Below are 22,535 nucleotides of genomic sequence, written 5' to 3'. Positions count from 1 at the left end.
TGCTATAAGGAGGACTTTGGGATGTATGGCCACTGGGAGGCATTCATGGATAGAGGACAGTTCTCTCGGGATGGACTTCATCTGAGTAGGGAAGGAAATAGACTTCTAGGATGGAGGCTGGTACAACTGATTAAGAGAGCTTTAAACTAGGAATTACGGGGAGATGGTTGGGAGACATCCGGGTAATCTCCACCCCAGAATTTAGCATTGAGAGGAAAGAAAATGAACTAAGAGTGGATACAGACGTGGGTAGGAGGAAGGGCAGTGTAGATACAAGTCTAATAGGTTATACTGGTAGTAAAATGACCATGCCTAATAGGGTACAGAATGTGAGTGAGGCCAAACAGCAAAAATTAAGATGTTTGTACACTAATGCAAGGAGCCTAGGTAACAAAATGGAGGAACTAGAGCTACTGGTGCAGGAAGTGAAACCAGATATTATAGGGATAACAGAAACATGGTGGAATAGTAGTCATGACTGGGCTACAGGTATTGAAGGGTATGTGCTGTTTAGGAAAGACCGAAATAAAGGTAAAGGTGGTGGAGTAGCATTGTATATCAATGATGAGATAGAATGTAAAGAAATAAGAAGCGATGAAATGGATATGACTGAGTCCGTCTGGGCAAAAATTAAATTGGGGAAGAAAACTATTAGAGCCTCCCCTGGGATAGTGCTTGGGGTGTGCTATAGACCGCCGGGATCTAATTTGGATATGGATAGAGCCCTTTTTAATGTTTTTAATAAAGTAAATAGTAATGGAAACTGTGTGATCATGGGAGACTTTAACTTCCCAGATATAGACTGGAGGACGAGTGCTAGTAATAATAATAGGGCTCAGATTTTCCTAGATGCGATAGCTGATGGATTCCTTCAGCAAGTAGTTGCTGAACCGACTAGAGGGGATGCCATTTTAGATTTGGTTTTGGTGAGTAGTGAGGACCTCATAGAAGAAATGATTGTAGGGGATAATCTTGGCTCAAGTGATCATGAGCTAATTCAGTTCAAACTGAACGGAAGGATTAATAAAAATAAATCTGCAGCTAGGGTTTTTGATTTCAAAAGGGCTGACTTTCAAAAATTAAGGAAATTAGTTAGGGAAGTGGATTGGACTGAAGAATTTATGGATCTAAAGGTAGAGGAGGCCTGGGATTATTTTAAATCAAAGCTGCAGAAGCTATCGGAAGCCTGCATCCCAAGTAAGGGGAAAAAAATCATAGGCAGGAGTTGTAGACCAAGCTGGATGAGCAAGCATCTCAGAGAGGTGATTAAGAAAAAGCAGAAAGCATATAGGGAGTGGAAGAAGGGATTAATAACAAGAATTTTAGTTATAAGCTAGGGACGCATCAATTAGAAGTAACAGAGGAGGAAAAGGACCTTGGAGTATTGGTTGATCATAGGATGACTATGAGCCGCCAATGTGATATGGCTGTGAAAAAAGCTAATGCGGTCTTGGGATGCATTAGGCGAGGCATTTCCAGTAGGGATAAGGAGGTTTTAGTACCGTTATACAAGGCACTGGTGAGACCTCACCTGGAATACTGTGTGCAGTTCTGGTCTCCCATGTTTAAGAAGGATGAATTCAAACTGGAACAGGTACGGAGAAGGGCTACTAGGATGATCCGAGGAATGGAAAACTTGTCTTATGAAAGGAGACTCAGGGAGTTTGGCTTGTTTAGCCTAACTAAAAGAAGGTTAAGGGGAGATATGATTGCTCTCTATAAATATATCAGAGGGATAAATACCAGAGAGGGAGAGGAATTATTTAAGCTCAGTACCAATGTGGACACAAGAACAAATGGATATAAACGGGCCACTAGGAAATTTAGACTAGAAATTAGACGAAGGTTTTTAACCATCAGAGGAGTGAAGTTTTGGAATAGCCTTCCAAGGGAAGCAGTGGGGGCAAAAGATCTATCTGGCTTTAAGATTAAACTTGGTAAGTTTATGGAGGAGATGGTATGATGGGATAACATGGTTTTGGTAATTAAATATTCATAAATAGGCCCAATGGCCTGTGATGGGCTATTAGATGGGGTGAGATCCGAGTTACCCAGGAAAGAATTTTCTGTAGTATCTGGCTGATGAATCTTGCCCATATGCTCAGGGTTTAGCTGATCGCCATATTTGGAGTCGGGAAGGAATTTTCCTCCAGGGCAGATTGGAAGATTCTCGACTGGGTTATATGTATCTGTGGTTTTTTTTTTTTAAATGATTAAAGCTATTTCATTAAAACTGAAACTAGAGAGTTGAAATGGTTCAGAGGCTTATGTTAATGGGCACTTTCCACCTCCAGTTCACCAATTTAAAACCTACCCAGATTTGTAACTGAAAGCCATTTTCTCCTGGCAGCTGTTCAGTGACCTATGTGAAATAACTTGTTGGTCTAAATTTGTAGCAAGCAGGCATCTGCCTCACAAACGCACCCAAGTTGGTAGTTTCAGCAGATTGGTTGAGGACTGAATGGGCCACGGAGACTGAACTAGCCTCCGGAAATGGCCCTTCCTAAAACTGCGTTAGGGCAAACTGTCAGGTCGGTGTCGGGGAGGCTTGCCCTGCCCAGGCCATGTCGTGGGAATGTATTTCACATGTATTTCAGTATGTACTTCAGTGCCCCGATCTCTCAATCCAACCCTCTTCAAAGCATTAAGTTCACTTAGATTTTTTTTAACACACTTGAAAAAATTGTAAACAAAAAAATAAAACTGAAAAAGAATGCCAAGTGTCCAGAAAGTGTGGGCAAAGGAAGGAATTCTCTGAGAAAACAGATTTCACTTTCAAAATTACTCCAGTGTTAGAAACAGTGAACAAAATTTATGAAGCCTAACTTGATTGTGCTCTTAGAATAATTACATTCAGACTTCAAAGAATGTCTATCAAATACCACAATTCACTCTGTGCATCCATAGCCTTGATCTAAATAAAGTGAGTTATGTCCTTAAAACATTTATTAGGGGACATCTCAACAGTTTGCCCATAATGGGTATGTCTACACAGCCCATGGCAGATAAGCCTCCCAGGCCAGGTTGACAAGACGAGTTTGCAGGGCTCACGTTAGTGCTCTAAAGGTAGCTTTGTAGACATCACTTTGAAGTTGTGACTCGGGCTGGAGACTGGGCTCTGAAGCCTAGGGAGCGGGGTGGACTTCAGAGTCTGAGTGACAGCCAGAGACACAACTTTGCCTACCCACTATTTTTAGCTGAGCTCTGCAAGCCTGAGGCCTGGTCTACACTGGGGGAGAAGGAGAGGGGGAAATCAATCTAAGATACACAACTTCAGATATGTGAATAACGTAGCTGAAGTCGACATACTTAGATCTACTCACCGCAGTGTCTTCACTGCGGTAAGCTGACTGCTGACGCTCCCCCGTCGACTCCGCCTGCGCCTCTCGCTCCAGTGGAGTACCAGAGTTGACAGGAGAGCGCTCAGCGGTCGATTTATCACATCTTCACTTGACACGATAAGTCGACCCCACTAGATTGATCACTCTGGAGGTAGGTGTAGACGTGCCCTAAGTCTGTCAACTAGGGGTGGGAGGCTTGCTGCCACAGGCTGTGTAGATGTACCCACTCAGCACTATGTCACATACCAAATAATTTTTAATGAACTCTGTCCTGTCTGGATATTCTGCTCCAGTCCATCAACACACATCAATGAGGTCTGTGCTACCAGAAGTTATTTAGAACATATTCTTTATCTATCTTATACACATTAAGGGCCAGACTGACACCCAGAACACAAAGGTAAAAGGAGGCTTCCCCACCCTGTATGCCCCTATACAAGGACCAGTCACAGTTACAAACTCTCCCCTCTCCTGACTGAAGACGCCACTGACTTCTCAAACCCCTGGAGACTTTAGCCACTCCAAAGGAGGCCCAGGAAGGGCAGAAGGAGGCATTGCCATGCCCCATTTACACACATACACACCGACCAACATAGCTGGTCACTTGTGAATGGGAGCACATGCTGCATCCTCCCAAGGGGCAATATTGTGTCGTACACATTTTTCCTATATACGTGGGTGTTCTCCAATACAGGAGTTCTCAACCTTTATATTTATGAGCTCCCCTTCCCCCCAACATGCTATAAAAACTCCGTGGCCCACCTGTGCCACAACAACTGGTTTTCTGCATATAAAAACCAGGGCCGACAATCTTCAGAAGTTTGAGAGCTGGAGCACAACTGCTGGGGGCTGGGGCTTGGGGCATCAGCCCCTCGGGAGGGGCCTGATGGGGCTCGGGGATTCAGGCCCGCTCCTGCTGAAGCCCTGAGCCCTGGCAGGTGCGCCCTGCAGGGCTGAAGCCCCGAGACATCCCGTCCCTGCTAGGCAGAAGTCCCTACCCCACCACCCCGCTGCAAGATAGAGGTCACGAGCCTGCCCCTCCAGTTTGGTAGGTGGAGAATGGGGAGGTGGGCAGGGAGGGGGTTCTGCGAGCCGCACTTTAATGGTAAGACTCATGACCATCCCTGCTCTAGAGCAACAAATTCCAATCCCAGTAGGGCCAACTGAATCCTTCATTCTTTTGCAGTAGATAAACTGAATTTAATTTAGTTTGCGGAGTATGATACTTTTGGAGGAGGAGACCTTTAAAAACAAGGTTCCGTCTGCTTTCCCATCTATAGATTTCAAAAGTACTTTACAACGTGGGAGGGTTAAGTGTCGTTATCCCCATTTTGCAGATTGGAAAACTGAAGCACAGTTTGTGAATTGATTTGCTCAAGGACACATACAGTGGGTCAGTGGCACAGCACAGAAGCCAGTTCTACTGACTCTCATGACACTTATCAGAATGTTTTACAGTGATTATGAAGCTAAAATGCTGAGCGGCTAATAAAGAGCTAATGGCTTATAATATACTTTATGTAACATTGTTTTTTACTGGTTGTAACTGATTTGCAGTACAGTCCAAACACACAGTATGTGGGGAAAGGGGACCACTAGTGGAAGGACTTAAGCATTCTGTTAGAACAATTCAAGGGTGTCTGGAACATGTCCTAAGAGGAAATTCAATTTCACTCTTTCAAGAAACTGCATTAGTCGGTTAATGTCATGAAACAAGGGCCCTATATTCCATATAGAATGTCAAGGAGTCCATACGCAGATGACATTCGGAAAGAAATATATCACATTGTAGGAAATATCAGAATTTGTTGCTGCTTTGTGCATGTGTAATTCTTGAGAGATTTGATTTTTGCCTAATTGTTTTTAATAAAAAATTCACAGATGTTTGCCTGGGAACTTTCCAACAATGTTTTTAGATAGTCCCTTGCTAAAAAATGGTCAATGTGGAATGGTATCTGGTTAGGTTTCTTGTGTAAACCTGATTGGTTTGTAAACTCTGTAAAACACATGAAAGTTAAAATTAGGGCGGTCAAGCAATCGAAAAAATTAATTGCAATTAATTGTGTGATTAATCGCGCTGTTAAACAATAGAATACCACTTATTTAAATATTTATGGATGTCTTCCACATTTTCAAATATATTGATTTCAAATTCAACACAGACTACAAAGTACACAGTGCTCACTTTATATTTATTTTTTATTATAAATATTTGCACTGTAAAAATAAAAGTATTTTTCAATTCACCTTATACACGAACTATAATGCAATCTCTTTATCATGAAAGTTGAAGTTACAAATGTAGAATTATGCACAAAAAATAACTGCATTCAAAAATTAAACAATGTCAAACTTTAGCGCCTACAAGTCCACACAGTCCTACTTCTTGTTCAGGCAATCGCTCAGACAAACTAGTTTGTTTACATGTGAAATATATAACGCTGCCCGCTTCTTGTTTACAACGTCACCTGAAAGTGAGAATAGGCGTTCCCATGGCACAGTTGTAGCTGGGGTTACAAGATATTTACATGTCAGATGCGCTCAAGATTCATATGTCCCTTCATGCTTCAACCACCATTCCATAGAACATACGTCCATGCTGATGACGGGTTCTGCTCAATAACGATCCAAAGCAATGCAGACCGACACATGTTCACTTTCATCATCTGAGTCAGATGCCACCAACAGAAGGCTAATTTTCTTTTTTGGTGGTTCGGGTTCTGTAGTGTCTGCATTGGAGTGTTGCTCTTTTAAGCATGCTCCACACTGAAAACACGCTCCATACCTCGTCCCTCTCAGGTTTTGGAAGGCACTTCAGATTCTTAAACCTGGGGTCGAGTGCTGTAGTTATCTTTAGAAATCTCACATTCGTACCTTTGCGTTTTGTCAAATCTGCAGGGAAAGTGTTCTTAAAATGAACATGTGCTGGCTTATCATCTGAGACTGCTATAACATGAAATATATGACAGAATACAGGTAAAACACAGAGCAGGAGACATACAACTCTCCCCCAAGGAGTTAATCACCAATTTAATTAACGTGTTATTTTTTAATGAGCGTTGTCAGCATGGAAGCATGTCCTCTGGAACAAAGCATGAAGGGGCATACAAATGTTAAGCATCTCTGGCCCATAAATACCTTGCAATGCCGTCTACAAAAGTCCCATGGGAACACCTGTTCTCAACTTTCAGGTGACATTGTAAATAAGAAGCAGAAAGCATTATCTCCCCTAAATGTAAACAAAGTTGCTTTTCTTAGCGATTGGCTGAACAAGAAGTAGGACTGAGTGGACTTGTAGCTTCTAAAGTTTTACACTGTTTTGTTTTTGAGTGCAGTTATGTAACAAACAAAATTTACACTTTCATAATAAAGAGATTACACTACAGTACTTCTATGAGGTGAATTGAAAAATACTATTTATTTTGTTTATCATTTTTACAGTGAAAATATTTGTAATAGAAATAATAATATAAAGTGAGCACTGTACACTTTATATTCTGTGTTGTAACTGAAATCAATATATTTGAAATGTAGAAAAACATTCAAAAATATTTAATAAATTTCAATTGGTATTCTATTGTTTAATAGTGCGATTAAAACTGCAATTAATCACGATTAATTTTTTGAGTTAATCGCATGAGTTAACTGCGATTAATCGACAGCCCTAATTATAATGACTTCAGAGTTTGAACATATTACTTTCATTCCAAATTCCTTCAATACATCCTTTGGCTTTAAAAATATTAATAAACAATATTATGAGAGGGAGGTCATAGGAACATACATATAATTCATGTAAATAGAAACGTGCAATATAACAGTTTGGTGGAGCAGAGTGGAGGATTACTGTTTATTTAGAAGTTATATTTTAATATTTTAAAAGCATATGTCTTGCATATATATATATATATTATTGAAAGGGAAAAATGGTAGAATTTTGAAGAACAACAGCATTTGAAGTTTTCTTCAGACTACGAACATAACATTGAATGTGTATATTATATTTTAGGTCACAGATGTATAACATGAAGCAGCACTTCTCTATTATGTCCTGACACATGGCTGAAGTAACAACTTTCTGACGATGATGGAAGAATGGAAAGTCATACTGTCAAAACATGGCATAATCTTGAGATATTAAAAAATGTAACTAGAATTTGCCTGAAATACAGAATAAATAAGATGAGACTATTTATGGCATTTTCACAATGGAAAGATTTTCAAAATACACAACTTTCAAAAGAAGTTGAGTACCCAACTGCCCTTTGTTGATCTAGTGACAATGCTGAATGACCATATGAATAGCTTATATTAACAAGCGCAGAGCACAAAGGACAGAAGTATGACAAGGAAAATAATAGACCTCTCCAGGGTTATTAGAAAAACAAACCAAACTAAACCAACACAAAGTTTGCTTCAATCTATGACTCAAAGAGTGATTAAAGAAAGCAAACAGCTGTTTGGTTCTTAACAAAAGAGTTCTGTCACAATGAGTTAAGAGATATTACACTGTCATAGGGTGACATAACCAGCTGTGAAATTTGCGAGAATTTACTTTTTCCCTTTGAATGGTTGTTCTATTAAGTACTGCAATGAGATGGGATTTGCCACATAGAGTCAGCCCACTGGTCTATCCACTCCAAGTCTAATCTGCTTCAAAGACTGTCCAATAACTGATGCTTCAGAGAAAGGTGAAAATACATAATAAAAACATAGCTGATTATGTAATATTGCACATCAGACAAAAAGTTCCTCCCTAACCCTGAAGCGTAAGTTTCAATTCTCCTTACATTAGATCCTCTTTGGTCATAAAGATATCTGGTGTTTTTTGTTTTTAATCCTGGCTATAACTCCTCAATGGCTTTCTTGCAGCCAAGAATTCAACAGGCTAACTATATGCAGGTGTGACAAAGTAGATCTACAATTCAGTCCTGCAAAGGAAGGGAGACAAAGTGATTGGTCTTACATATCTTTGCTAACATCTATGATTTGTTATTTTCTTTTTGCTGGATAGGTGGCACTTTGCATAGTAACTTAATTCAGATGTGCAGGGAATATTCTTGTAAATTCCTCTAGGTCCTGTAAAAAATAAACCTGATAGTCAACTGGATTCTAGAGTGATTTTTATATTTCACACTGTTTCAGGAGGGATAGCTCAGTGGTTTGAGCATTGGCCTGCTAAACCCAGGGTTGTGAGTTCAATCCTTGAGGGGGCCATTTAGGGATCTGGGGCAAAAATTGGGGATTGGTCCTGCTTTGAGCAGGGGCTTGGACTAGATGACCTCCTGAGGTCCCTTCCAACCCTGATATTTTATGATCAGGACTATGCCCCCTATAAGATCTACGTAAGAATAGAAAAACAGTCAGACTGGATCAGACCAATGGTCCATCTCGTCCAGTGCTAGATGCTTCAGAGGGAATGAACAGAACAGGGCAATTTATTGAGTGATCTATTCTCTGCCATCCAACCAGCTTCTGGCTGTCATCTCAACATCTTGGCTAACAGCCATGGATGGACCTATCCTCCATGACCTTATCTAGTTCTTTTTTGAACCCTGCTATAGTTTTGGCCTTCACAACATCCTCTGGCAACAAGTTCCACAGGCTGACTAAGTGTTGTGTGAGGAAGTAATTCCTTCTGTTGGTTTTAAACCTGCTGCCCATTAATTTCATTGGGTGATCCTGGTTCATGTGTTATGTGAAGGGGTAAATAACATGTCCCGATTCACTTTCTCCACAAACCAGTCTGGATTTTATAGACCTCTGTCAGATTTCTCCTCAGTCATCTCTTTTCTAAGCTGAATAGTCCCAGTCTTTTTAATCTCTCTTTATATGGAAACTGTTCTCTACCCTTAGTCATTTTTGTTGCCCTTTTCTATAACCTTTTCCATTTCTAATATATCTTCTTTGAGATGGGGCGACCAGAACTGCATGTAGTCTCCAGGTGTGGGCATACCATGGTTTTGTATAGGAGTATTATTTATTATTCTGTCTTACTTTCTACCTCTTTCCTAATGATTCCTAACATTCTGTTCGCTTTTTTAACTGCCGCTGTACATTGAGCAGATGTTTTTAGAGAATAACCACGATGACTTCAAGATCTCTTTCCTGAGTGCTAACTAGGGTTGCCAGGTGCCTGGGTTTCGACGGGAACACTCAGTCAAAAAGGGGCCCTGGCAATTCCGTTAAAAGTCCAGTTGGTGGCGCTGCTGGTGCAATGGGGCTGGCAGGCTCTGCACGGCTCCCGGAAGCGGCCAGCATGTCCAGCTCCTAGGCAAAGGAGCGGCCACGGGGCTCTGCTGCATGCTTCTCCCGCCCACAGGTGCCACCTACGCAGCTCCCATTTTCTGAGAACCGCAGCCAATGGAAGCTATGGACCCAGCACCTGGGGCAAGGGCAGCACGTGGAGCCCCCGGGGCTACCCCTTTGCCTAGGAGCCGGACATGCCAGCTGCTTCCGGAAGTGCCTGAAGTAAGCCTCACCCAGCTGGAGCCCACACCTCAAACCCCTTCCTGCACTCCACCCCCTCCCCCAGCCCTGAGCCCCCTTCCACACACCCAGCCGGAGCCCTCACTCCCCCCAAACCACAACCTCCTCGGCCCTAGCCCAGAGTCCTTTCCTGCCCTGCAAACCCCTCATCCCCAGCCCCACCCCAGAGCCGGCACCCCCAGCTGGAGTCCTCATCCCCTTTCGCACCCCAAATCCCTATCCGAGCCCAGAGCCCCAACCCACACTCTGAACCTCTTGGCCCCAGCCTGGAGTCCCCTCCTGCACTCCAAACCCCTCAGCCCTGGCTCCACACCAGACCCTGCACTCCCAGCCAAAGCCCTCACTCCCGCACCCCAACCCCCTGCACCAGCCTGATGAAAATGAGCGAGTGTGTGGGAGAGCAAGTGATGGAGGGATGGGGAATGGAGTCAGCAGAGGGTGGGGCCTCAGAGAAGGGGCAGGGCTTCGGGGTAGGGGCATTCAGTTTTCTACAATTAAGAAGTTGGCAACCCTAGTGGTAACAGCTAATTTAGACCTCAGCACTTTGTATGTACAGTTGGGAATATATGTTTTCCATGTGCATTACTTTGCACTTATCAACACTGAATTTCACCTGCCATTTTGTTGCCCAGTCTCATAGTTAAGACAAACCGCTTTGCAACTAAAGATTAGATTTAACATTTTCACACACACATAAGTATTTGCAAAACTGACTTAGGTATTTAGGAACATAAGCCTCACTGAAAGTCACTATAGATCCAAAATCTAGCGTCTACCTGTTCAGAATATTGAAATAAATAAAACTTAAATCAGAATACATAATTGAACTGAATGGGGCCATTAGGTTTATAAACCCCGAAGTGTGTTTTATTATAAGGGGCGATATTATTCTAGCTCAGAGGACGTTAAATTATCTGTTTTATTTAATTTTACAATACGGACTACATGACACAATACTTCAAAAAGCAGCGGGAGTGCTATGTTGGCAGTATATGAAGTGACCTGTCAGTGACTTGGGAGAAGAGACAATTCATCATGTTTCACTGCATTTTTGACATCAGCATAGAGTGGTAGAATTTCACAAATCTTAAAAGTTCACTAAAGAATTATCCAGAATACATGAGCTAATGCAGACTAACTGGTGCCTTCTCCTCCTGCACTGTCATTATCTATCAGTAATAGATGGTTTAATCCTAAAAATATATTATGTGGTTTTCACTTTGGCACTAGATTCCAGATGGAGTGGGCAAAATATGAAATGTAATTTAGTTTGAAAAGGCTCTGTGTGTGTTCAATAAAGAGTTCCCTAGTAAGGTCAGAATAAAAATTGTTTTTGTGATTCCAAAGAGTCACATTCAGCTTTCCCTTTTTGTTCTTTGTTAGGTTTTTGGATTTTCTAAACATACAGACCACTTATGTTATGCCTCAGCATACAGTAGGCTTTTGATTTTTGCCTAGCACTTTATTTTAGTGATCAGCCTTAACCTCCCTAAAACATCAACTGAATGAGCTGTAACACAGTAACTCAGATGAAAAAGACAAACAGTGCCTAGCCTTATAATAATCAATATCAGTGCAATGCCATTTCCCAATCATGCTCCCACATCTGCCATGCAAGAGGCACTATACCATACAACAGACCAAGGGGTATGCCTGACATAGCTGCTTGTACCTATTAACTCATAAACATGGATGTTTAGTATAAAAAAATCCCAGCATAATGTTTGCTGCATTTTTCTATTTTTCATTATGAAGAAAAATTACATTTTTACTGTGTTACAGGTAGAAGAAATAGTTTTTTAAATAAAATACAAATGGAACAAATACATACAATTTATATACCTCTTTCATAGACACAGATCAATCTGACCAATTACAAAATGATGAGCATGGTCTGTACACTTCACAATTCAGACAGTAGAAATCCTAAGCAGAACTACAGGCTTCCCCCGAATAAACTGTTTTGCAGAAATTTACCAAATTAGGGCCTAATCTAAAGTCCACTTAAAAAAATGGACATCTTTGCATTGACTTTAATAGGCTTTAGGATCACGCCTTTAAGTAATGCCTGCCTATGCTTGTTATAAAACTATGTTATGAACTTTTCTTTTTTATTCCAGATTCATACTACAAGAGACAATTCTGGACACTATTACAGTACGTGACCAAGTGGAAAACTCACTGCTTGCAAACAGCAAAGTACAAAACTGGTAGGAGAGATTTTATTTTCACGTTTTAAGAAATTAGGAAACAACCGATAATACAAAAGAAATAGCACTTAGTTTTTATTTTAAAAAGATACGTGTTAAACAACAAAACCAGAAAAAGCATCTGAACCTGTCACATTTTCAAATTACCTATATAAAAGTGTCTTGTAGAGTGACTGTTAATCAAACGTGTCAAAGTTTTTCAAACATTCTTAGTTGATTAGGGTCCTTGCTTTCTTGGGCAGAAGATTTGGAAGAGGTTCTTATATCTCCTGAACTGAACTGGCACCATCCTGAGAATCCTTCTCATTTTAAAGCATTCAGTACAGAATGTAAAGCCAAAAACTTTCATTTCCACTCAGTTCAGAAATGTAGCTCCTATTTAGTTAACAAGTTAATATGTGCAGTTATAGATCTACAGATCCCTAATTCATCTTGTTACTTCTAAAGGATGGAAAATGTATTTAAGCAAAAAAAATCAGATACTCAACAAATTGCATTTTCACTCCACTCTTTCACAAGCTTAATAATCTCTTCAAACTCATACAAAAATTGTCAAAAACACATCTGATTCCTATATATTATTGCCACTTAAAAAGCAGCTTCATGGAGATAGCAATCTGTAATTAAATTACATCTGAATGGTGGCTATTAGCGTACAGCATGTATCAAAATGAGTTTTCATTTGCCATTTATACACTAAGTAATCAAAAACAGTCTTTTGGACAGAAATACTGTTGCTGTAAATACATTTTTGTGCAAATTTAATTTCACCATCTAATTTAAATTAACTTTATTCTTGTAGTATGTAGCCCCTTGAGAGAGAATATTTCTGATAGTTTTACATAGCACATGTACATTTCTAGAACATATCCTTTTTTTTTTTCCTTTGCACCCTTTTTGGATATTATCACTATTGTATAACAAGGATGAGGTCATTTAGGATTGTACAGATAGTTTACAGCAGCTGTTAGATGTTTCTTTGAAACTACATGAGCCTTTAACTCTTTATTTGCCTCACAAAAATAAATCTTTCAGCCTGACATGACCACAGAAATAATGGCACTTTATATGATGCCTTCCATTTAATGATTTCAAACTGTTTGTTTTAAAAGAATGGATTAAACCTTATGCTTGGGTAAAGGAAGGCAGAGAGAATTTAAGTGACTTGCACAAGGTCACAGATTTAATCAGCAGCACTGCCAGGAAGTGAACCTTACTGACATAGGTAATTTTAAGAAATAAGGCCCCAGTTCAGGAAAACATTTAAACATCTGCTTAAGTCTATCCCTGTGCCAAAAAAAAAAAAGCACCTAAATACATATTTAAGTGAAAGCCCCATAGACCAGCGAGATTTAAGCACATGCTTAAGTGCTTTGTTGAAGAGAGATGGACTTAAGCATGAGTTTAATTACAAACAGAGTTTCAAGTGCTTGGCTGACTTGCTAGCCACCTAATTCCCACTCATGCTATAATTTGTTCAGATGAACTGGTGTAAGTAAATGTAGGAGCCCTAGTGAAGACAAGGCTTTTCAGCAGTTTTCACTGGGGACTTGTCTACACAGCCCCACAGTGTGGACTATGGGGGTGTGAACTGCAGTGCTTATATGCACTCAAGTGTTGGGCTGTAACTGCCCTGTGTTTGAAAGAGCACTATGTTAACCTAACTAGGTACCTTTTCATTCGCGCTAGCAATGTCTACATAGGGCAGTTACAGCCCAACGCTTTAATGCACACTGCAATTCACACCTGTGTGCTGCAGTGGTTGGCTGTGTAGACAAGCCCTAATGTAATACAAAAGCCAGAAGAAACTGCCAGTGAGAAGGAATTGTAGTGTAGTCAGGCCTATCAAGGCCTTGTCTCTGTTAGTTTCTTGCTCTCATAAGAACACACACTCCCAATTCAGTTCTACTCTTCCAGGGCTGATTTGACATTCCAAATTGCATGATTTTCTGTAGTACACCTCTGTTCACAGAGGAAGAGGGAAGGAAACCTCTGAAACATTGTAGGCGGTCTAGCCTGTAAAATTTCTTCCCCCAAACGGTCACTATTCTCTTTGTATAACAAAATCTATCCAGGTTTTTCAACTAGTTGTGTGTCATTTAGGATTGCTCTTACGCAGAAATTATTCAGGTATCCTCCTTCTCAATTACACCTTGGGAATTTGGGTTCTGAAAGCTTTCATTGTGGCATCCCAGGATCTGTTACAATTCAGGGTAAATATGCATGATAGCAGTCATCAAACTTCTCCCCCCGAAAAAATGTCTCTAGCTCTCTTCCACACTGCAATTTCAGCATGAAACACCCTCCTTCAATTGATCCTTAAGGCCTCCACTTCTCCCATAAGGACTACAATAAGCTAGCCAACTAAATAATGGCAAGGCTGAGGAATGGTTGAGTATCACTGAAGTAATATATATAATGAGTATAAATATTGGCATATTTCAGTGGCTCTCCTGCCTCCATCTTCACGTGACAAAAGGAATGACAAAACTAATGAAGATGATACGTAACTATCACCACTCAGACAGATTGGCTTATGTTCCACTCCCCCACTCTTCATCTGTTTTTGTTTTATTAGATTGTAAATGCTAAGGCAGAGATTTTCTTACTATGTATTAGTGCAGCATCCAGTGTCCTAATCCTGGCACCCTGACTGGGCACTACTACAATACAAATAACAAGCAAATCCTAAATTCAGGTCATTATTCAATGTTCCATCCTTACTTGGGCATAACTCCCATTGACTTCACTGTAAAATAAAGTAACCTCTCACAGTAGGGAAGTTTCTTAATATGTTATGAGCAATCCCTCGGGTGTTGATAAGATGCGATTTTACAAGATTGTCTTTGAGTAACATAATGTCTAATACACATACCGATAATCACAGTGACATCTTAAATATCTAGCTGATATAGCTAGTGAAACTCATGGCTGGGCTGCAGAATTATTTTATAATTTGGATAATCCTGAAGACCACTGTTCTGATTCAGAAAACAAACTAATTTGGATAGCTGATTACTTAAATCACAAAGTAGACTGATGCTTTCACTCACGTGGATCATCCTCCTATCTAAGGTACTTATATGGCCCCATTACCATCATATGATGAGCACCTCACAGTCTTCAATGTATTTATCCCCCAGGAGGTGTGGAGTACTATCATTCCCAGTTTACAGAAGGAAGACTGAGTCACATAGAGACTAAGGGTCAGTTTTTTAAAGGAATTTAGGGGCCTAACTCCCACTGAAATCAAGGGAATTAGGCACCTATGTTTAAAAATCCTGGCCCTAAATGACTTGCCTGAAGTCACAAAAAAATGTCTGTGGCAGAGCAGGAAATTGAACCCAGGTCCTCAGAGTTCCAGGCTAGCACCCTAACCAATAGGCCAATCTTCTGAAGGCCTGTATGGTTAAGGCTGATGATACAGAGTCCACCAGCTGCAATCCAGGTACCCCATCTGCCTCCCCTGTCGGGAGGCAGATGTATATGATCTGTGTGGAGGAAGGAGAGAGAACGCTTGGGGCAGAGCACTGAACAACGTACGTGCTGGAACTACGGGTGCGGGGGGTGCTGTTGCATCCCCTGGCTTGAAGTGGCTCCCGTCATATACAGGGTTTATAGTTTGGTTCAATGGCTCTCAGCACCCCCACTATAAAAATTGTTCCAGCACTCTTGCTGAACAATAGCCAAGTTTTAAAGCACATTATAAGGCTTATCAGCATTGTTCTGCAGAGTCCCACTTGGCTGTTTCATTGAATGTAAAACAAAAAATAATATTTACTAAATGGAACCAATGAAGCATACCTAAGGCTTTGTCTACACTATGCACCTTTTAGCGACATGGCTGTGCCGCTACAGCCGTGCCGCTAAAAGGTGCACAGTGTAGCTACTGTTTGTCGGCGGGAGAAAGCTCTCCCACCAACAAAAATCTTCTACCCCCCATGAGCAGCAGCAGCTTTATTGGCAGGAAACTGCTCTTTTTTTTAAACACCTTGAACAACAAACGTTTTGCCAACGAAGTTTCAATGTAGACAAAGTCTAAGGCTGCGCAAGCAGCAGAAACTAAATGGAATTTGTATGGACTCTACCATAAAAGGGCACCAGTATTTCCGTCTCCTGCTATCACCACAAACTTTGCTTGAGTTTTCAGGCTGGATCACTGGTTGTCTGACCCTATCTCTATGAGATCGAGAGGATTAGCAGAACCCATTTTGATTCATTTTCTCAGAGGAATTTTGATGCTTCCTTTTGCAACATGGCATTAAAACTCTCTTACTGCCCCATCTGTTAAGACCACATTGGATTTGATGTGGGGGAACAATGGCCTTGCAAGACACCAGGATCCAAGTTAGTGTCAACACAAAAAAGGGAAGAAACAACCTTTAAGACTTGTGGCGGTTGTTACATACTGCTTAGTGCCAAAATAGTACATCCTCACTAGCAAGGTATATGAGAGTCTGAACAAGAACGTCCCAGAAATATTCCAGTTTTTGAAAACAATTTTAAAATTACATCATTCCTTCAGGGTTCAAAAACAAAACACATTAATCTTTTCTTGAATGTGTGGTATGTATAAATTGGCACGTAGTTCTGTTGAGATAAAAGAAGAAGTTCTTTAGGGATAAATTACCTTTGATGGAATGGAAAAGTTGTTCAATACAAAAAGTTTAAGGGATAAAGTTTAATTTTTGAATGAAGGCCTTGATTCACCAATATGTGCCTAATTTTAAGAATGTGAGTAGTACTACTGACATTAATGGAACTATTCATGTGCTTAATGTTAGGCTCCTGCTGAATTACCTTGCTTATCTGGGGCGTATACAAGATTTAGATGATTTTAAATATCAGGATTTCAAAGTGACCAGCTTTATTTTGAAACTCTTTCTGAGGAAAGGAAAAAGTAACCTAAGAGAGTCTAACAACTACATCTATTTTGAAAGAATATGAATATATCACCTGCCTTTCGTCTGAGGAACTCAAGGAGTTTTACAAACTCCACAGCACCCTTGAGAAATGGGTATCATCATATCTATTTTACAAGTAAGAGGCAGCATCAGAAACAAAACAGGAATCAATTTGCTGGGGTTATCAGCAAGCCAATCCCTGCATGTTCGGGTGCCAGTTCAGTGACAGAAGCCTATAAAGACCAATGTGATTTACACTAAATAACATGAGAGCTTCCCTAAATATTAAGATGACTGCAAAATAATTTCCCAAAGAAAAATGGTGAAAGGCTCATCCCTGGAAATACCTAAAACTAGACTGGACAAAGTGGTAGAAAATAACTAAAGAGAACAGTCCTGCATCAGTGAGTTGATCAGTTATAGGACATATGTTTTGTTTCCTTGCATCTCTAATTGCTATTAAAATTCTCTAGGATCCTGGGGAAGAAAGGTAGAAGCTTTGGTTCAGTGCTGCATAAATGCAAGCCTGAAGCAGTTACAGTTCCATGTTAAAATGTCAGTTAATATGCTCAAAAATACATGCAGATTTCTGACAAAGAGTCATTCCCACTCCATTATAAACTACCTCAACAGAAGCCCAGATTATTTCAGCCAATAAAAAATTATTTTTGATAACTTTTTTTTTTAACCTTGTCAGATCAGGTTGGCTTCATGCATCAGTTTAATAGCCCCTCCCCAGCAGCCCTTGCGTAAACCCCCTTCCACTGTGGGAGGTGTTGAAAGATAAAGGAGCCTGAAGCAGTTCCCATACTGACTTTTTGATAAATGCAATAATCAGCTTGCAGTTGTTTCACGTCAATGGCATTAAACTCTTAAAAGATGTTCTTCAACAATGGGGATTACACTGTCATCTTTCTTCTTAATAGAATACCTTGTAATGAAAATATTTGTTTTTTGACCGCAAGAGGCTAGGAACCATGCAAAAAGTACAGACTCACAATTAATGCTCTAATGGAGGTATCTGTTTCTTATCCAGTAGGAGTCCTGAGTCACATCTTGATAAACATGTTCTAGGTTGCCCTCAAAATGTAGTAATACATAAAGCAATCCTATGATTTAACATGCATGTTGTCATTCTCATAAGACACGGACTTCACAATAAAGCCAATTCCTCAGGAATATGCAGGATGCTATCCCAAACTTATACAGATGCTGTTCATTAACGTAAGTCTTTTTTCAAATAGGGACCTTGGACATCAGACATTTCCAAATTCCATTCTCTCTCCCATACAGAATTTGTATAATGAGTACAGAAAAGAAAACCACAGTATTTAAATTCCAGTCCAAAGCAGCTGGCAATGTCTCAGGGTTTAATACAGATTAGTTCCTAAAATCCTCATCTCAAGGACTATTCCCTCCCAACGCTCCAAATGGAGTTAAGTTAAGATAGCACATGATGTAGCACTGGTTTGGTCAGTTTGGCCCAAAATGCCTTTCTAACTTAAGTAACATCTCCCGTAGGTCACTCAGTTTTACAGTCCTTCTATTCCATGCAGTCTGAGAGCGCTCAGTTACAGCGAGACAAATCTTAAAATTACAATTATATTAAAAACATCAAAAATAAATGCATCAGTTACAACCTTGGTTATAATAACATCATGAAAAGCACCATAAAAATTGGCACTCTCAGTAGAGAAGTTAAGGATTGATCTGAAGAATGATCTTCCTCTCACTCCTGAAGATGCTTTCTCTAGATCAGGGTTGAGTCATGTCTGCCAGGCTCACCCATTGCCACCGCCCATGATTTATCTGATCTTTAACGAGAGACCTTCATTCTTCAGGACTACAATCCAGCACCTTTCACCAGTACTAATTTCACATGGAAAGCTTCAGAGGCAAACCGAAGATCTTAAAGTCTCCAACAAATCTAAATTCAAATAAAATGTCTCAGCTCCATACATAACTTAAATATTCCTCGCACACAAGGGCAACAATTTAATTTCATACCTGTTGTAAGAACTTGTTACTATACACAGAAACATGAATATTTTTCAATGGAAATAATTAGACATAGCAGCTGCAATTTGCAATATAAAGCATCAGACATGTGCAGTTATTCTGCCTTGCCACTGTATTAATTAATGGATGGGGAAAATGTGTTACAGTATCAACTTTCAAGAACTATAAGTTGATACTGAAATCCTACATCATACACCTTTACATTTAGGATATCATCAGAAGCCCATGATGAATTTATGGGCTAGTACTCCATCTAGAGCATTTATTTTCCAAATGTAAATCTCTGACACCCAATTAATTCTCTAATGCTTCAGCAACTGAATTTCAGTGCATTACAAATTCGTTTTTATTATACAAGCAAGGGCTAGATTTTTTTTTTTAAATGTCATTTTACCTTTGCAAGATTGGTCTCTCTCAAAGCAGAGTGTTTTATTATAAACTGCTGGCTTCCAGTGCCTAAATTTGCTTTGTACAGACCATCTTCTTATACTAAACAAAGTATTTTTCACTTTCCAAATTTCCATGAAAATGAACATCAAGCTTCCTAATCATGGATAACTAAAAAACAAAGTAAAATAAAATACATGATATACAGGCCAAAATCATTAAATTTGGATGCCTAAAGTCAGGCTCCTGGATCCACATTTAGACATCTAAATGAAAATGGCCTGATTTTCAGATGTGCTCAACACCTGCAACTCCCAACAAAAATAAAAATCTTCAGAACTACCTAATGAGTGTCAATGGGAGCTGCAGGTGTTCAGCACCTATGGAAGGAAATGAAGCCATTAATTTATTTTGGGAGACTATATCTGGTACGTAGATGTTTAGCTTTAGGCATCCAATTTTGGACATAGCACTTTACATTGCACTTTCCTTCTTCGAAGAGCTGTCAAAACCACTCAGTCCTCACAACAGCCCTGTGAAACATTAAATATTATCCTCATCTTTCAGAAAAAAGCAAGGTATGGAGAAGCGACTTGCTTGAGGCCACACACAATGTCCGTGTCACTGAAGGAAGTTCCTGCCTCTTTGTCCTGATCATTGGACCTTTTCTTTTCCACCCCCAGAGGTGCTCCTCAGAAGAGATTCCAAAGTATGCATAAGATTAACTCTGTTGTACAACAAAGCTGAAAGTACAATATTACCTGACATTCACCCCTAAACCCCAACTTTCCTGGTCCCATTTCCTCCACACTGACGAGGAATTAGGACTTTATCTGTATGTCTGTTTATTCCACCTCTGCAGTCTCCTTTCTATCTGGGACAAGGTTCCTATGTCTTGTCCTATCCTAAGCCCTGCCAAACATGGGGGAAGAGGAAAAATTACTTAGGCCTTGTCTACACTGTCAAGTTTCTGCGCAGTAAAGCATCTTTCTGCATTGTAACTCCCCAGGTGTACACACTGCCAAACCACTTAGTGCGCAGAAACTTCACAGTTGCAGCGCTGTAAAAAAAAAAACAACAGAACACACCGATGAGAGGCATACAGCTTTCTGTGCCAGGGGTACAGCACTGCAGTGCCAGTGTAGACACCCAGGTCAATTACAGTGCTGCGACTGGCCTACGGGAGGTGTCCCACAATGCCTGCTCTTGCCTCTCTGGTCATCTGTTTGAACTCTACTGCCCTGCCCTCAGGTGACCAACCATTATCCCCATCTCGTAAATTCCTTTGGAATTTTGAAAGCCCCCTTCCTGTTTGCTCGGTGACATGTGCAGTGGTCTCAGCACATCTTTCCAGGTGGCAATGCCTGCTCCACGCACCAGGGATCCCCTGCTTGGAGCAATGCTGAGCTGCTGGACCTCGTCAGCATTTGGGGAGAGGAGGCTGTCCAGTCCTAGCTGGGCTCCAGCCATAGGAATTATGAAACCTATGGACAGATTTCACGATGCATGACAGACAGGGGCCATGACCGCGACACACTGCAGCGCAAGGTCAAAGTGAAGGAGCTGCGGAACACCTACCACAGGGCGCAGGAGGCAAACTGCTGCTCCGGTGCTGCGCCCACAAGCTGCCGGTTCTACAAAGAGCTGTGGTTTTTGGTTTGTTTCTATACTCCTGTTGTTGTTTTTTAATAAAAGAATTGTGCTGGTTTGAAAGCAATCTTTATTCTATTAACTGAAAAGAAACAGAGCCCTGCAAAGCAACAGGCAATTTTCTAAAACTTCATAGTGCATCGTCTGCACCAATCACAATCACCTCTTGGCATTACAAGCACTGCACTGCAGAGCATAGCAACCAATATTTGTGGCTTTCAGCTTAAAACTGCTGCCTCAAGGCATCCCTGTTCCTTATGGCCCCGCACTGCACCTCTCTAATAGCTCTGGTCTCTGGCTGTTCAAATTCAGCCTCCAAGTGTTCAGCCTCAGTGGTCCAGCCCTGAGTGAAGCTTTCATCCTTCCCTTCACAAATATTATGGAGTATACAACACATGGCTATAAGCACAGGACTATTGTCATTGGCCAGGGCCAGCTTCCCATATAGGCAGCGCCAGCGGGTCTTTAAACAGCCAAAAGCAAACTCAACAGTCATTCTGCACTTGCTCAGACTGTTGTTGAACTGGTCCTTGCTGCTGTCAAGGTCCCCTGTGTTTGGCTTCATAAGCAACGACATTAAGGTGTAGGCAGGGTCTCCCAGGATCACAATGGGCATTTCGACTTCCCCTACAGTGATCTTCTGGTCTGGGAAGAAAGTCCCTGCTTGCAGCTTCCTGAACAGGCCAGTGTTCTGAAAGATGCATCAGTCATGCACCTTTTCAGACCAGCCTGCATTAATATCCATGAAATGCCCATGCTGATCCACATGCGCCTGGAGAATCATAGAGAAATACCCCTTCCGATTAATGTACTCAGTGATCTGGTGCCAGAATTGGAATACAAGTGCCAAATATCTCCCCTCCACAGTTAGGGAAGCCCATTTGTGCAAAGCCATCCAAAATGTCACGCACATTGCCCAGAGTCACCATCTCTCGGAGCAGGATACAATTAACGGCCCTGCACACTTCCATCAACACGAGTTCAATGGTCGACTTTCCCACTCCAAACTGGTTAGCGACTGATCGGTAGTAATCTGGAGTAGCCAGCTTCCACAGTGCAATCGCCATGCATTTCTCCAATGACAGGGCAGCTCTCATTCTCATGTCCTTGCGCCGCAGGGCTTGGGCTAGCTCACCACAGAATCCCATGGATGTGGCTTTCCTCATCCAAAAGTTCTGCAGCCACTGCTTGTCATCCCAGACGTGAATCACGATGTGATCCCATCACTCAGTGCTTGTTTCCCGAACCCAAAAGCGGCGTTGTACTGTGGTCAGCATCTCCGTGAATGCCACAAGCAATCTCGTGTCGCAGCTACTACACATGGCAAGATCAATGTCACGCTTCTTTTGCCTTTGTAGCTTAAGGAATAACTCTGCTGCCACTCATGGCGTGTTGGTCAGAGCGAGCAGCTTACTGGTCAACAGTTTGGGATCATTCCTGCAGCCCGAAGAGGCAGGGCGCGCAATACACAAACCGTTGAAAGGTGAAGCCAAATGTGGACAGAAGCACAAGGACTGCTGGGATGCAAAGCAATG

General features: G+C 41.1%; 2 protein-coding genes across 4 annotated transcripts in view; one reads left to right on the top strand and one right to left on the bottom strand.

Moving 5' to 3' along the window:
• Nucleotides 1-22,535, bottom strand: part of CMSS1 (cms1 ribosomal small subunit homolog) — a 361,068-nt gene that overhangs the window by 183,579 nt on the left and 154,954 nt on the right. The gene's annotated exons all lie outside the window — the stretch shown is intronic.
• The window catches only part of FILIP1L (filamin A interacting protein 1 like), a 284,630-nt gene that overhangs the window by 122,986 nt on the left and 139,109 nt on the right, over nucleotides 1-22,535 (top strand). For both annotated transcript variants that reach the window (XM_037908272.2, XM_037908258.2), the window contains exon 2: nucleotides 11,951-12,040. The gene's annotated coding sequence lies outside the window, so the exon portion shown is untranslated. The remainder of the gene's footprint in view (nucleotides 1-11,950; nucleotides 12,041-22,535) is intronic.

This window comes from Chelonia mydas, chromosome 1 (genome assembly GCF_015237465.2).
Source record: "Chelonia mydas isolate rCheMyd1 chromosome 1, rCheMyd1.pri.v2, whole genome shotgun sequence".
NCBI classification, from domain to species: Eukaryota; Metazoa; Chordata; order Testudines; family Cheloniidae; genus Chelonia; species Chelonia mydas.
This window is presented reverse-complemented; position numbering and strand designations above follow the sequence as displayed.